This window comes from Ursus americanus, chromosome 29 (assembly GCF_024610735.1).
Source record: "Ursus americanus isolate L20-20 chromosome 29, mUrsAme1.1.p, whole genome shotgun sequence".
NCBI lineage: Eukaryota > Metazoa > Chordata > Mammalia > Carnivora > Ursidae > Ursus > Ursus americanus.
Genome location: NC_142155.1, coordinates 24,241,316 through 24,256,820, shown reverse-complemented (window position 1 = coordinate 24,256,820; position 15,505 = coordinate 24,241,316). Strand labels below are relative to the sequence as shown.

Genomic DNA, 15,505 nt, shown 5'->3' with positions numbered 1-15,505 from the left:
AGTAAAGATGACAGAGCCTGGCTCACTTTGAAAAGACAGAGGTTCTAGACTCACATCTTTCCTGTATCATTTCTTAGGAAACGCAGGTTTCAACACTTTTTTTTCCTGATTATAAAATGAATATTCCCATTTTGTAAACTGCAGAGAGGCATTAAGAAGAAATTAGCATTTACCCATAAATCTGCCACCTGAGAGAAGCACCGTTTGCATTCACCAGTGAGCACCCGTCACCCTTGTCTGTATGTGCTGTGGGACACTGCTCTGTTGGGAGGATGTTCGGTCTCCTTGCTGGTTTTTCACCTGGCAGGGTTTGGGATGGGGAAGGCGAGGGGCACGAATTGTGGTTATCACAATGCTGAGAAATGGGGTGAAGCAAAGTGGGAGCCAAGTGTGAGTTTAATGCATTTTGACTGTAGATGTGGTAACACCAGTTGTTGGCCCAGGGAAGAATTTGGTGAAGACCGTCCTGACGTGTCCTGGCAGGTAGCTAGGGGTTTCACCACCCAGAACCACAGTCCCCCATGTTTGAGACATATTGTCTTTCAAAGCCTTGTTTCCTCATTTGTACAGTGGAGAGACCTCTGTTTATACCATATAAATTGTGTCAAGTTCCCTGCAAACTAGAAATGAAACAATTCTTTCAAAACCTACTTATTGCAGCACCTGTGGCCTGGGCCTGTACACCTTAATCCTGGGTTCAACCCCTCCGCCAGACCAAGGTAGGCAGTGACCACCTGGTTTACCTTGATGGGCGGGGATGACGGGGAAATAGAGGGAGAAGATCTCAGGGTGAGTCAGAGGCTATCCTAAGGTTAGCTCTATCTCCTGATCACTGAAATAGTCCCTGGAATTCTCTGCTCAGTCTGGAAAGACATGGTCAAGGGGACATGGCTGGAATGGGACAGGCACCTCCAAGAAACAGTAGATACACTGACCAGGAGAGGAGATGGTGTTTTACAGAGACACTACCCCTGTGCCATTGAAGGCGACTCAGAATTGAAACGACCTTCTTGTGACTCTTGGGTGGCTCCGTGGGTTAAGTGTCTGCTTTCAGCTCAGGTCATGATCCCCAGTCCTGGGATCAAGCCCCAAATTGGACTCTCTGCTCAGTGGGGGGTCTGCTTCTCCCGCTCCCTCTGCCCCTCCCCCTGCTCAAACACTTTCTCTTTCTCTTACTCTCTCAAGTAAAATCTTTGAGGGGGGAAAAAAAAAAGAAAGAAACCACCTTTTTTAAGCCATCCCAGTTACGGCCGGTCATAAATGCCTGAGTTGGGGTCAGTCCTATGTGTGGGCAGAGGAAGCAACCAGACTTCGAGCACTCGGGGAACTGGTTGAGGGGTGGCTGCCTTTCAGCGAGGAGCCAGAGAAGCAGGGCTGTCTCTCACTCATCAGCCATGTGGATTTGGACCCATTCCTCCCAGTTTGTCTACCTCTGGGTCTTCCAGACTTCCTACTGTCGACATTTATGGCTGGATCATTCTCAGTCCTGGGGGGTGGGGAGTAAGTTCCTGCCCATTGTAAGATGTTTAGCAACATCCTGGCTCTAGCTGCTAGATGCTTGTAGCAATCCCCCCTCCCAGTTGTGACAGGCAGAATTTTCTTCAGACATTGCTAAATATTTCCTGAGGGAAAAACTACCCCTGTCCTTGCCCCATTGAGAAATGCCGAATTATTCTAAAGGAGAGAGAACTAACCAGAAGTCTTGAGCAGTAGTTAAGAGAGATGGCTTCAGGGACAGCCTCTTTCTGGGGGTGGGGGTGGGGTGTCACACGTACTCCACATCACGGCCCAGCAAAACTTGGCTCACGTTTCCTTAAATGTATTACCTTAGGTTTGACCTTTGACTCCAATTACAGTTCCCTCACCCTTGACGGGGCCCAAACACTCAGACTCTCTGAAACCTCCCTGTGCCCCTTCCTGTCTTCCTTGGTTCCAGGTGAGTTTCCTGCATCTCTGGAGGGTAGAAATCGGATGTGGGTCTCTCTGAGCTAAAATCAAGGTGTCTGCAGGGTGGTGTTCCTTTTTGGAAGTTCTAGGGGAGAAACCATTCCCTTGCTTTTCCCAGTTTCTAGAAGCTGCCCACATTTCCTGGTTCAAAGCCCCCTTCCTCCTTTTTCAAAGCCAGTGGCACGCGTCTTCCTTAGCCACGCCTCCCTCTCCCCTGAACCACAGCTAGCAATGTTTTTCTGCTTTTAAGGAGCACCGTGATTAATTGGGCCCATCTGGATAATCCAGGCTAGTCTCCCCATCCCGAAGTCCTTAATCACATCAGCACAGTTGATTGGCCACATAAGGTTTTATCACAGGTCCTAGGGATCAGGGCCATCGTCCTGCCTACCACAGCTGCGCAAACTGCCTGGCCTCCACCCACACCACTCCAGCTCGGTGTCGCCATTCTGAGGGGTGCAGGTGGCGAGCTCAGGGGTTTCCAAAGGCAGCGTCACTAGGCGGTTATCGCCTCGGCACAATACCAGCTGTTCCGCACCCATGATTATTACCAGGCAGCACGAGGTCTACCTTTGAGGCTTCACGTGCCTACAGCTGAGTGTTGCTACTTCCACCAGCCTCCTCCAGTCCCTTTCCTCTGGCTGTCCCAGAAATGCAAGCCTCCGGGCCTGACTCCCTGGGAGGAGGGTGTAAAGCTGGGTCAAGGCCCATCTTCTCCTCCCTCTTTCTGCCACCGTCCACCATGGCCAGTAGGGCCCGGCACCAAGCCGTACAGCCTCCCGTTGGCAAACACCGTGCGGAGAGGGGGTACTGCTGCTCCAGCCACATCTGCACTAGTCTCCCCGATGCCCCTGCCGTTCTCCGCTCAGCGCAAGGCACCCAGGGCTGGGGACAGGCTTATGGAAAATGTGGACAACCATGAGCGAGCACATGGTGGCTCACGGAATCTTCCCAACCACCTGCCGAAGCAGGTGCCACCATCACTTCTTACAGGCAAGGACACTGAGGCAGCATTTTGTGACTCGCCAGTGAGTGGGAGCAATGGGATTGCCGGCCAGGCAGGCTGGCTACGGCGCCTCCTGTCGGGAGACCATCACGCTCCGCTGGGAACGGCAGTGCTTTCTCCTACCTACGTGTAGTTGCACTTCTAAATTCACGGAAAGAGAGACCGGGGTGGCTCAGTCGGTTCAGTATCTGCCTTCGGCTCAGGTCGTCATCCTGGAGTCCTGGGATTGAGTCCTGCATTGCGCTCCCTGCTCAGCGGGGGGAGTCCGCTTCTCCCTCGGCCCCTCCCCCCACTTATGCTCTCTAATTTAAATTAAAAAGCACAGAGAGATGCAGTCACTTTGGCAGCACCTCTACTCACACTGGAATGACACAGAGATTAGCATGGCCCCTGCACAAGGAGAACACACAAACTCGTGAAGCATTCCTAATTTTTTTAAAAAAGACCCCACTCAACAGGAGTACCTTACGCACCATAGGGAGACATGCACCGGAGCAACGGAGGTGGACGTGGGTTGGAAGCCCAGAGGTAAAGGTTTGTTCAGGCGCTTCTGTTTACGGGCTGAGGAGCTTTAGGCAAAAACCACCCACCATCAAATGAGACACCCCTGTGAGCACGGTATTGTGACTGTCCACCCCCCCACCCCGTTCTGTGGGTGAAGAAGTTGAGGCTCAGGATCCAAAAATCCAAAATCATGAACATCGCAGTCTAGGCTTAGATTCGGCAGTGACCTACCTTTCCAATCATCTCCCCCTCGCCTGGGCCTTCGGCTAGCCAAGACGACTGCTGGCTCTCGGGACGCCCGAGGCACCGCTCTGGCCCATGCAGCTCTGCTCTGCTGGCTCTGGAATGCCTTTCTCCCAGTTCCTCCAGCTCTACCTCGAGTTCTACTCCTCCTCCTGGAGGCCTTCTCTGAATCCTCCCCAGCCAAAGAATAATTCGGTTATTATATACAATCAACTCCCCCTGGGCCTCCGGGGCACTCAGAGGTTGTGTTTCACCTGGGCTCTACTTTCTCCCGTATCCCGGCATGCACCAGCCGTCACAAGGCTTCAGAGAGGTGTGATATCACACTGTAAGCAACTTGTGTGCAGAGTCCGTCCCCAGCCCCCAACCCACCCCTCCGCTCAGCCCCAGGATAGGTCCTGGGGTGAATGGCTGGGCTTCTTGAAAGTTCCAGCTTTAAGGAACTCAGCTGAGTTCATCCCGGCCTAACTAAAGTCACACCTGAAGACCGCGCCTGACGGACTCACCAATTCTCTACCGGACCCGCTGCACAGGGAATAAAGCCCCCCTTTGCCTTGCGGCCCCTCCACACGGCTCCTCTCTTCCCCCGGCACGCCCCGCGTCTCTTGGCTGCGTACTTGGGTCACTTGGGATGTCGGCCCAGGGACTCTTAATGAGCCGAGCAGCCTCACGCACCCTGGGGGAGGGGATCCAGGTGCTAACCCTGCTGCCTAGGTTTGGGGGACGCCGGCATCACCTGCGGTGGGAAGAAATGCCGTAAGGGAGCAGCACCTGCATTTGGCTAATCCAAATCAGTACTGGTATTACCTTCCTAAAACCCTCAGAGCCCAGAGCGGCCTTCTAGACATTCAGATCAAGGGAGGAAACAGCCCTAGAAAGTGCGGCTTGCCCAAGGACAAGGCAGTGTGAGCCCTGGACAGGACCCGAGACACCCAACTCCACCCTGAAGCACTTTTTCCCACCAAGCCATACATCTGTCACTGTCATTCTTCTGCTAAAAACACAGGCGAGATAGCGCAGGGCCACATTTTTCAAAAACTCCATTTTGCAGCTAAGCCAAGACGGGCTTCCGATTTCTTATCCTGTCTGCCTTTGTGAATGCAGCACTTGGGAAATCAAGGCTTGCTGCCCCCCAGCCATCCCCACCTTGGTGCAATTTCCTTAGCAGAACATGAGTGGTGTGCATCCGCACATTTCAAACTCCTAGCAACACGTGTCACAGGAAGGGACAAAATGAGAACTCTCCCCCGGGTAGTTCGATGTGACGTGCCTGGATCTGCTTTCGTCAGAGCTTGCCATGTTTCCCTGGGAACATTCAAGTAAGGAAGAGCTACCATTTAAATGATGAAAAAAAATGTTTATATGTGACACTGTGGTTTTTTTTGTTTTGTTTTTCAAAATAAGAGATTATACTGTCTCCTTCTCATGCCCACCCTGGGAACCTCTGCGCCCGTGTAGGGAGAGACCTAGTGATGGTAAGACGAGATTATTATCTTTGCTTAACAGACAAGGAAACAGAGGCTCAGAGCAGCTCAGAAGCAGTCGTCCATGAAGTTGTTGTGAAATAAATGGATCAGACGCTGTGCTAGGTTCCGGAAGTACAATGGTGGGCAAGACAGATGCAGTCCTCACCCTAAGAGTGCTTCCGGCCTAGGAGAGAGACTGTCGATAACTTAGGTGAAACTGAACGTTAACACAATGTGTCACCCCAAATTATGCCACTTCGGCATAAGAACTGTTTTGAACTGAATGCAACCAAGAAACAGACCACAGAAAAAGCTCTCTACTCTCCCCATTTGCCTAAAAGCAGGGCATAGATTTCCCATTGTGAAGGGATCCCCCTCCCCTCTCTTGTACCTGGAAGGGCAGAAGGATGGAATCACTGGAGAGGACTCTAGACTCATGAGTCCCAAGATGGCACCAAGAGGAAGTGACGTAACAAAACTTCCTGAACATTCATCTGCCATTACATTTACCTTCCCACATGTACCAGCCCGAGCAGCTCAAAAGCCTTTTTAAAATGTCTTTCACTTCTCTACGTATTTGTTGTCTTTTGTAGAAGCCTTTGGGTCTGACCATGTCTTTGGGGTCTCATTTCACGTCTATGAGGCCTTCCATATGCATGTGAAATCAACCTTTCCTCCTGTTTATCCATCCTTTGGCAGTTTAATTTCCAGGGCCTCAGTCACAGAACCTGAAAGGGTAGAGGAAACAGTGTTCCTCCCCTACAACATCTTCTGGCACTTAGTTCCGTGTCCCTTCTGCTTCATGATGCTGACACCACACTCCCAAATCAGCAGCGAAGGAGAATTCCCAGGTGAGCTCAACTCTCGGTCTTTAGCTGCGCCTTTCACCTGACCTTGTCACCACCCTGGCTGCTTCCCTAAAGCATGCTGTATTTTGAGGTGAGTCTGGAGATCTTTATCTTCGTGGTCCACATTTCTTGAGTTCCTCAGCGGTATCTTTCAGGGTTGGTAGCCCAGAGCAAGCTGCCCACAGCTCACCTATGTTGTAATGACATGGCTCAGTCAAAGCCAGAAGCCAGACAGAGCATCAAAGAGTTTTTTGCTTAATAATACACTTAGTCATGCAAACCATGGCAGGCTTTGATGGTTTCTGAGAAACGTCCAGCATTTCTAAGGAAGCTATCATTTAAAGTCAGCCTTGTGACCTCTGGTCATCCAAGCACGTTTCCACATCCAAAGCCCAGAATTCTTTAGTCAGCCCACAGTAAGGGGTCTGTCTCATGCTTGAACCCCAGCAGCTTTTGCTACCATGGAACCAGCAAAATCCAGCAGGAGAAACCAAACCTATTCTGAGGAAACAGGAGGCAGAATGACAACTGATATGCAAAGGTTTGTGTATGTTGTGCATTTGCGACTTTGGGGACACCATGGAATTTTAAAATTCTATTCTGAAGTATTGCAGAGGGGGCTTTGCGAGGCCCTAATGCCAGAGCCTCAGTAAATGTCACTGGTGTCAGCGCCTGCCCCAGCCCCTCAGTCCCTAAGCACTACGTGACAGGTTTAAACCAGGGATGCCTTCGGCTCACCTGCTTGGGTGTCAGAGGTAGTCGGTCCCTTTAGCAGTCTGCCCTGAAGTCTGCCCCACCTGCTATGTGGCAGTCCATCTTCCTTCTGCTCCCTGAGCCAAGGAACTCCTAAGGTGGGTCAGGAGCTCAATGACAGTGAACTTGGATCTTTCCACGGCCAGGATACAGGCATGTTCGGAAACCGCTGAGAGACTTGAGGAGGGCGGGGAGGCTTACTGTAAGTGAGGCTGCAGGGAAGAAAGGCGGGGACCCTAGGCGGCCAATCACAACCGCTAAGGAGCAGGGCGGGAAGGCCAGACTCAGCACCAAGTCTTGTGTCCTGGGAGAAACTACGGTCGGAGGGCAGCGCAGCACCCTTCCAGGCCGGAATGCGCGTACCCAGTGCGGTCCCCCTGTGAGCTGCTGCGTGCGAGGATAGGGACTCCCCTATGGGAGGAGAGATGGCGGAAGCCCAGGGCAGGTGTGAGGGTCCCTAAGAGCCCATCGATGCTCTGGCACTGCTGTCAGGCGCTGGTGGCAGAGCAGCCCGGGAACCAGGTCAGTGTGAGTGGGGGATGCACGGGGCAGAGTGGCGGCCAGAGGAAGGTGCCAGGAGCTGCCAGCTGTGGCTCGACTGTCCTGCAGCTGCCACCTCCCACCCCCCGCAGGAAGAGGGACTGCCACACAGCAGGTGGGCACACTTAGGACAAATGGACCCCCAAGAAGGTGAGCCTAAGGCCTCCCTGGGGGGATGCCTGTCACGTAGCGCTTAAGGACCCCCAGCACACGGGGGAAAGGGAATTGCGCTCCGGACTGTACTGCCAGTGGGAACCCATATGGACCGGGAGCTGCTGAGGGCTGAGTTTGCCCAAGTTCTTAGGACCTAGGTGCTACTTATTGCAAAATGAGCCACGGCTTTAATGACAGTTTTTAGGCAGATTCAAAAAACAGACAATAAAAACCACGATTACATTAAATATATACATAAATCGACGCATCCTGATTTCAGAAATACTAGAATATGGTTAAAAATATACAACTTTTTATAGAATTGAGGGGACTCTGTCCCCTTAACACGGTGACATTTATACTCATGAAGGGCACGTGTTTCGGTTACACCACGGTGTCAGGGGAGCCGAGCCCTGCCATGTGGGTTTCAGCACAGCTTTCACAATTTGGGGAAGGCCTCGGTTTGTTCATGGCCTCGTGACCGCCTCTCAGGGCCCTTCCGCAGAGCTCCTTGCCACTCTGACCCTGAACTTCCCAGTTCAGGAATATCAGGAAGCTCCAGGAATGGTACCCACATGTCACTCTTTTCTTGGCAAAGTTTCAACGAAGCTGCCTTTATTACAGTGAATTTAGCTTATTATTACAGGAATCATGTGGCATGTCCTTTCTGAATTTAAAGAAGTCTTTGAGGAAGTAAACATGCATCCCATCATCTGTATTTCCCTGGTAACAGTTTTTTGTGGGGAGGGTCAAAATTAAGTTGGCTTATCTTTTTTCTATTTCAAATGAGTTACATGGGCCTTGTGGAGCATTTGGACTTTTCCTGGTGTGGTGTTTCTTGACCGATGCGGAATGAATTTTCCCTTCTTAAGCCTTCCCCTGCAAGCCCCCTTCTCAGTGGCAACTGTCAGGAGGGCCTGGTCTCCTTACTCCATTAGCCAGTACCCCTTCTGCCCCCGGTTTTGGGACATCACCGAGCTTTCAGAGACTAAGGCAAATACTGTAAGTGTTGAGAGCTCAGGCTCGGGAACAGAACTGCCTGGGTTCAAATCCCGGCTCCCCCAAGTGATCCACTAAATGCCCCTGGAGAAGTTACCTCTGTCTGAGCCACGGCTTGTCACTGAGGATCCTGAGTGATGACAACAGCACCCACTTCGTAGTGTTGCTGTGTATCTTCAATGGATAAATGAAGACACAGCCCTTAAAACAGAACCTGGCACAGAGTAAGTGCTCAATAAATGTGAACTACTAACTCTAAAATGAGCAAGGCCAAAACGATGGACTCCGGTTTGAGGTGGACTCATAAAGAACGCACCAGTCCTGGGGCGCCTGGGTGACTCAGTCGTTAAGCGTCTGCCTTCGGCTCAGGGCGTGATCCTGGAGTCCTGGGATCGAGCCCCACATCAGGCTCCTCCGCTGGGAGCCTGCTTCTTCCTCTCCCACTCCCCCTGCTTGTGTTCCCTCTCTCCCTGGCTGTCTCTCTCTCTGTCAAATAAATAAATAAAATCTTAGAAAAACCAAACACCAGTCCTAGAATATTCCATCATCTTGCCAAGCTAGACGTCCTGCTGTTCAAGTGTCCTGGGCCAAATCACTGTCTCACGAAGGCCCCTGCTAGAATGCAGACACAAAATTGTAGGAGGGTAACTTAGACCCGTTAGCCGAGAGAGAGAGAGAGAGAGAGAGAGAGAGAGAGAGTATATCTCGCAAGTCAAGTCTTCTGAGAAGGTTCTTGACCACTAGAGGACACACTCAGACTGGAGCCAAGGGACTGGATAAAAGTTTCGTGCTTATGAAAAGGGGAATTAGAAATCCACTTTAAAGGAAACATATTCACATGGTTCAAAAAACCCAGAGGAATAAAAGTAGACAGTAAAAAGGCTACCTTTCACCCAACATGTTCATTTGATACTTACAGAGTGCAATCCAATTCCCACTAACACCTCCGTCATGTCCCATCCTTCTTTTTTGTGGTGAGAACATTTACGATCTAATCTCTTAGCGACTTAAGTATATGATGCGGTGTTGAAACTATAACGACAATGTAGTGCATGAGACCCCAGAACTTATTCATCTTCTAATTCCAAATTTGTACTCTTTGATCAACATCTTCCCAATCCACGGACCCACCCACTCCCACCCCCCGCCCCCACCGCCAGGGCTTATGCTCTTAACCAACCGTTACTCTGTACTCTACCTGGGTAGCCTTGTAAATTACTTAACATCTTGGAGTTCAGTTTTCTTCTTTGTGAAATGAAGACAGTGAAAACGGTCTACATCATCATTTTGAGGATGAAATAAGATAATGTATAGAAAGCATCTGGAACGATGTCTGGCACGTCCTAACCCTCTCAATAAGAAGTACCGGAGTATTGGACATTTTTTCCCAGGCAGAATGGAGTTTCAACAGCTTGTGCACTTCAGCTCCTCCAAGGGATGTTCTCCATCTCCCTTATAACCAGAGCAAAAGCACATGGGTCCGAGGAGGTGGGAAAAGGACAGTCCCTGGAAGATCCGGCTAGGGTATAGGAAGAGCGTCAGCTGATAGGAAACTAGATGCAAACTCTTTGCTGTCCCTGCTGTATGCACAAGAGGACAACCACTGGCATGAAGTTACAGAGGCTCCCAGAACTTTATACCTCACCCTGCATCGGCTCCACGAACCCTGGGTCTCCAGACTACTGTCCAATTGTTGTATTTTATTTTATAACAAAAGAAATGTAAGTTCTCTGTATCAGATTAAAAAAGAAAAGAACCTCCCCACCCGCCCCCATAGCCAAGGATGCTTAGATTTCCAAAGCATTTTTTTTCTTAGCAGGGCACAAAATAACTAGGGAAAGAAACACGTAGGTTTCTCCTCTCCTGGTCAAGGAAATACTGTTCTGGACATGGCCAGAATATGTAAATATTTTCTGGAGAGAATAAACCACTGAAAACCACTGAAATCACCCTGGGCCAGAGGCCTTCTCCTCTCCTCCAAGAACAATACTCCACTTTTGAGGGAAGGATTCTGATCAGAAGCTGGACAATTATTCTATTTTGAACGTCAGAATGAAAGTCTGGGAGTTGGTTCTGGTTTTATAAAGCATCCCATCCTTTTTTCCTCAATCACCACATGCTGTTAGTAATCATCCTCTCCCCCAACTTTCCCCTCACCCCACTTTTGAATGGTCTTTGTCTTGCACTCATCCTGTGAGCTTAAAAGGACCCACCTGGCCATCAAGTCATCCCCACCCTCCAACAAAGCCCTGATGTCCTTCCAGTAGGGGCTGGTTGACGAAAGAAAAGCAATGGCTGTTAGTCAAGGCCACATGCAGGCTGGCGACACCCACACTGACTGCCCTCACTGCCATTCACTCCGCCCACCTGGCCAGGGATATCTCCTCACTCGCATCTCTGAGCTCACTCCTCTCCAGTTACCCAGTTCCTGATTACATCTTATCTATGAATGAACAGGAAAGCACTCCCCAAATGGGGGCCACTTCGTACCTTCAGAACCAGCTAATAGGTCAGCAGTAAGAAGGTACAGAGTAGAAGCACAGCTGTTAGCACTCATGTCGTAAACACGAATATTACCAATCATATATGATGAACAATAGAAGCCAATCAAAAGCACTAGTGACAAACTTGTATTAAGCTCATGTAGTGCTTTTTTTTTTTTTTTTTAAGATTTAATTATTTACTTGAGAGAGAGAGAGGACCAATCCCAGGACCCTGAGATCATGACGCTTAACCAACTGAGCCACCGTACCACTCATGTAGTGCTTTTTATTTGATTTGTTATTCTTCATTTTTCAATCAAAATGATATTTGTATATGGTAAATACATATCTATTATAACATATTATATATAACATATATATTACGTACATATTATATGTAACATATATATTATATACATATATACACACACATATATGTATATATAAAAATAGTATATAACAGTACAAGCAAAGAATTTATAAGAAAAGTCCTGCCCCTCCTCCACATTTCCCTAAGAGGCAACTACTTTAAATCAGGTTTTGGTTTTTCTGAGGTCACCCTCAGAAATTCTAAATCCTATTCTTATCGGGTCTGGAGATCTATGGATTCCCCAGAATGAATTTAGCTCAGAGGCATGGCCACTCCTCTCCCTTCCCCTTCATGATCTTTCTGTCATATGTTGTTATAGGAATTATCTTCAGTGCTTCTAGTAAACAGCTTGGAAGCTTGAAGTAACACTTTAAACCACCATGTATTTATTATCGCATCAATGTTCGTCAGCCTCTGGTGATTCCCTTCCACACAAGGCTGTAAGGACCCCACCCAAATTCTCCACTTTTTCCCCCTTCACCATCTGTCAACTACACCTTTACCTTTGCAAAAGTTATGTTCTGTGCTGTAACTTTTATGAGGTCTTCGGTATTTTGTCTGTCCTGGAACTCAAGGACTACTGTTTATGGTAGTGGGTCTATGTAAATAGCTCACTGCAGGACCACACAGCGGGCTAGGGTTATCTTTCCTTATCTGTGGGTTTAAGTTACTAGCATAAAGATCAAATAATACCAGATTTACTTTAGACTTTGGCCCCCCCAAAAGGCAAATATGAGAGGGGTTTTATTCTGGGGAACAAGTACCCTAGTAAAAGCCTGAGTACTTTCCAGGACACTTAACTGAATTTCTTTTGAGGCAAGTCTTAATTTAATGCTTATTTTTAGTTTTTTATTCCCTGGGATCCATGTTTGGACAAATGCCTGCTGGGAGAGGGCAGCTGATCTGTAGGAAGAGGAGTTCAGGAGTTCAAGTGTTGGTCCCATTTCTGGAGCCCCACCCTTCCCACTCCTACTCTTCAGCCTGCTGACCAGCAGCCCACAGCCGTTCCCGAGCCCCCCTCTATTGCACCAGCATAGCTCCTCACTACAGGCTGATATACCCTCCACCTACTTCCCATCTCTCAGAAATGCGTCGACCTTTCTTATGCACTTAGGATCTCCCTTACATTCTCTTGGCTTAGGAGCTCATTCTTTTCCTGTTCTTCATCACTGACATCGCGGAAGGTCTCAAGAAGAGGTGGCGAAGGCATAAATTTGGTCTGCCACCCTGACTGAAATGATAACTGACTCTGTTTTTATACAAAACAAAGACAGTAGAACGAGTTCTTACTCTGGACACTGTTCTTATTGTACGTTTACCAAAGTCAGAATAATTGTCTTGATCATTGATTTTGGTCGGCCTTTGACATTTCTTTACATTTGAATCATCCTAAGTCATTTCTAGGAGCTCGGTATCAAGCCAGGTGATAGGGAGGTTTACGGATTACATATATGAAGCATGACGGTATTGAAAGTAAAATTTGTGCTATAGTAACTGATAATATCTGTATTTCCACCTTACTTGCCTTGTACATTTTTCTATTTGTATTTTATCTTGACCTCAACAGATTTGGATTCCTCTGATCCAGTATTACATCTTTAACTTTCTCTAGGCCCAAGCATGGTTCTTGCAATCAGTCAATGCTCAGTAAACATAGCTGATGCAATTCTGCCTGGTCCAGGAGCCAGGGCAAATACGCGAGTAGGTGCTCAATGAAGAACCGTGGAATACAACACCCAGCTAAAAAGTTTCAAAAAGAGAACGAAAAAAAGAAAATTCCTTCCTTCCTTCCTTCCTTCCTTCCTTCCTTCCTTCCTTCCTTCCTTCCTTCCTTCCCTCCCTCCCTCCCTCCTTTCTTTCTTTCTTTCTTTCTTTCTTTCTTTCTTTCTTTCTTTCTTTCTTTCTTTCTTTTCTTTCTGCTCCATGTCCAGCGTGGGGCTTAAGTTCACAACCTGAGATCAGGAGCTGCATGCTCTATGGACTGAGCCAGCCAAGTTCCCACCAAAATTATTATCTTTTTAAATACAAGAAAATGCCCCCCAAAAGAACTCAGTAAGTGCCTGGTACAACAAATAAAAAATAAAAAGACCCACATCAAAGCTCATTATCATGAAATCTCAGATAATCAGAAATAACAAAAAAATATCTTAAAAGCTTCTAAAAAGTAGGCCACATTCAAAAGACCAGAAATCAAAACACCACCCCACGGTTCTCAAAAGCAACACCGAAAGCTAAAAGACAATGGAGGAATAATTTCAAATTTTTGAGTGAAAATCACTTCCAACCTATACTTCTACTCTCAGCTAAAACCTCAATTAAATATGCAAACAGAATTAAGACATTTTCAAATGTACGAGAGTTCAAAAGTTACCTCCCATCCATCTTTCCACAGGAAACTAGTGGAGTGTGTGCTCTACCCAATGAGAACTATACCAAAAATGCGAAAGATGGGAATCTGCAGAGGGGAGGAGGAGGGTCCAAAGATGATGGTGAGGAGAAACAGTATGACAGCAGAGCATCAGGATTACTGTGCAGTCTGTCCACAGCTGACGAGAGATGGAAGGTTCTAGGAGGACTGTCTTTAATCAAACTATGAGTTACGGGGCACATGGGTGGCTCAGTTGGTTTAGCTCTGCCTTTGGCTCAGGTCATGATCTCAGGGTCCTGGGATGGAGCCCCGCATTGGGCTCCCTGCTCAGCAGGGACCCTGCTTCTCCCTCTCCCTCTGCCTGCCTCTCCCCCTGCTTGTGTCGCTCTCAAATAAATAAATAAAATCTCAAAGAAAACGAAAACTATGAGTTACTATAAAGAAAAGGACTTGATAGCTTGGACAGTGGTTAAGGATAAACTATCGTCAGTAATAGAGCAAACTAAGCAATGAGATGAGACAATTATTAACTCCAGAATAGACAACCTGTTGTCTAAGAAGGGTAATGCAATTACAGTATACGTAAGTAAGTGCAGTAGAGTATAGATAGTAGAGTATAGATAGTATACCAAAGGGTCTACCTGTAACATAGTCATAAAGGCAGAAATTCGGAATACTCACTTAACCAAATCATAACTGGTTCAACAAATGGTGCTGAAATCATTTCATATTCCATGTGTGGAAGAAAATGAAGCCCAGGGCTTAACTTCATACCATAAAACTAGAAACAGAACATGACCTAAATGTAAAAGTTGAAAAATAAAATTTCTAGCAGGAAACAGGAGAAAATCTTTGTGATCTTGGATTGGAGAAGACACAATAGCTGGGAGAGAAATGTGCAAAACATATATATCCGATTATAGACTTTTATCCAAAAGATACAAAGAAAAAAATCTGTAGCACATATATCTGATAAGAGACTTATAACCAGAATATGTAACTCCCACAACTTTTTACTGGGACATCAACCCAATGAAGAAGTGGACAAAAGTTTCAAATAGACACTTCACCAAAGAAGACACACGAATGGCAAATAAGCACACACAAGAAGTTCAACATCGTTAGTCATCAGGGGAAATGCAAATTAAGACCACACTGAGGGGCACCTGGGTGGTGCAGTCGGTTAAGCGACCAACGTTTGGTTTCAGCTCAGGTCATGGTCTCCGGATCATGAGATTGAGCCCCAGAACCCCAGGTCAGGCTCCCCATTCAGCACAGAGTCTGCTTAGAGAAACTTTCTTTCTCTCCCTCTACCCCTCCCCCTCCCCTCTAAAATAAATAAATTGGGGCGCCTGGGTGGCTCAGTCGGTTAAGTGTCTGCCTTCGGCACAGGTCATGATCCCAAGGTCCTGGGATCCAGCCCCGCATTGGGCTCCCTGCTCAGCGGGGAACCTGTTTCTCCCTCTCCCTCTGCCTACTGCTCCTCTTGTTTGCTCTGTCAAATAAGAGAATAAAGTCTTTAAAAATTTTTTTTAAAATAATTTTTTTTTTTAAAGACCACACTGAAATAGCACTACATACCTACTAGGAAGGCTAAAATTTAAAGACTGGGTCAAGAAGCAACTGGAACTCTTGTACATTACTGGTAAGAATGCAAAATAATACAGCCATTTTGTAAAAACAGTTTGGCAGTTTCGGCTGAAGTTAAAACGTGCACACGAAGACAGAACAATACTGTATATATTTGCAAGGTGCTAAGAAAATAGATCTTAACACTTCTCATCACAAGGAAAAGTACTTGTAACTATGTGTGGTGATGTGTGGT

At 47.5% G+C, this 15,505-nt stretch overlaps 1 pseudogene; it reads left to right on the top strand.

Annotated features, from left to right (window-relative positions):
* The first annotated feature begins 3,287 nt into the window (after positions 1-3,287).
* On the top strand, positions 3,288-3,388 carry LOC123797631 (U6 spliceosomal RNA; annotated as a pseudogene).
* Positions 3,389-15,505: the final 12,117 nt, after the last annotated feature.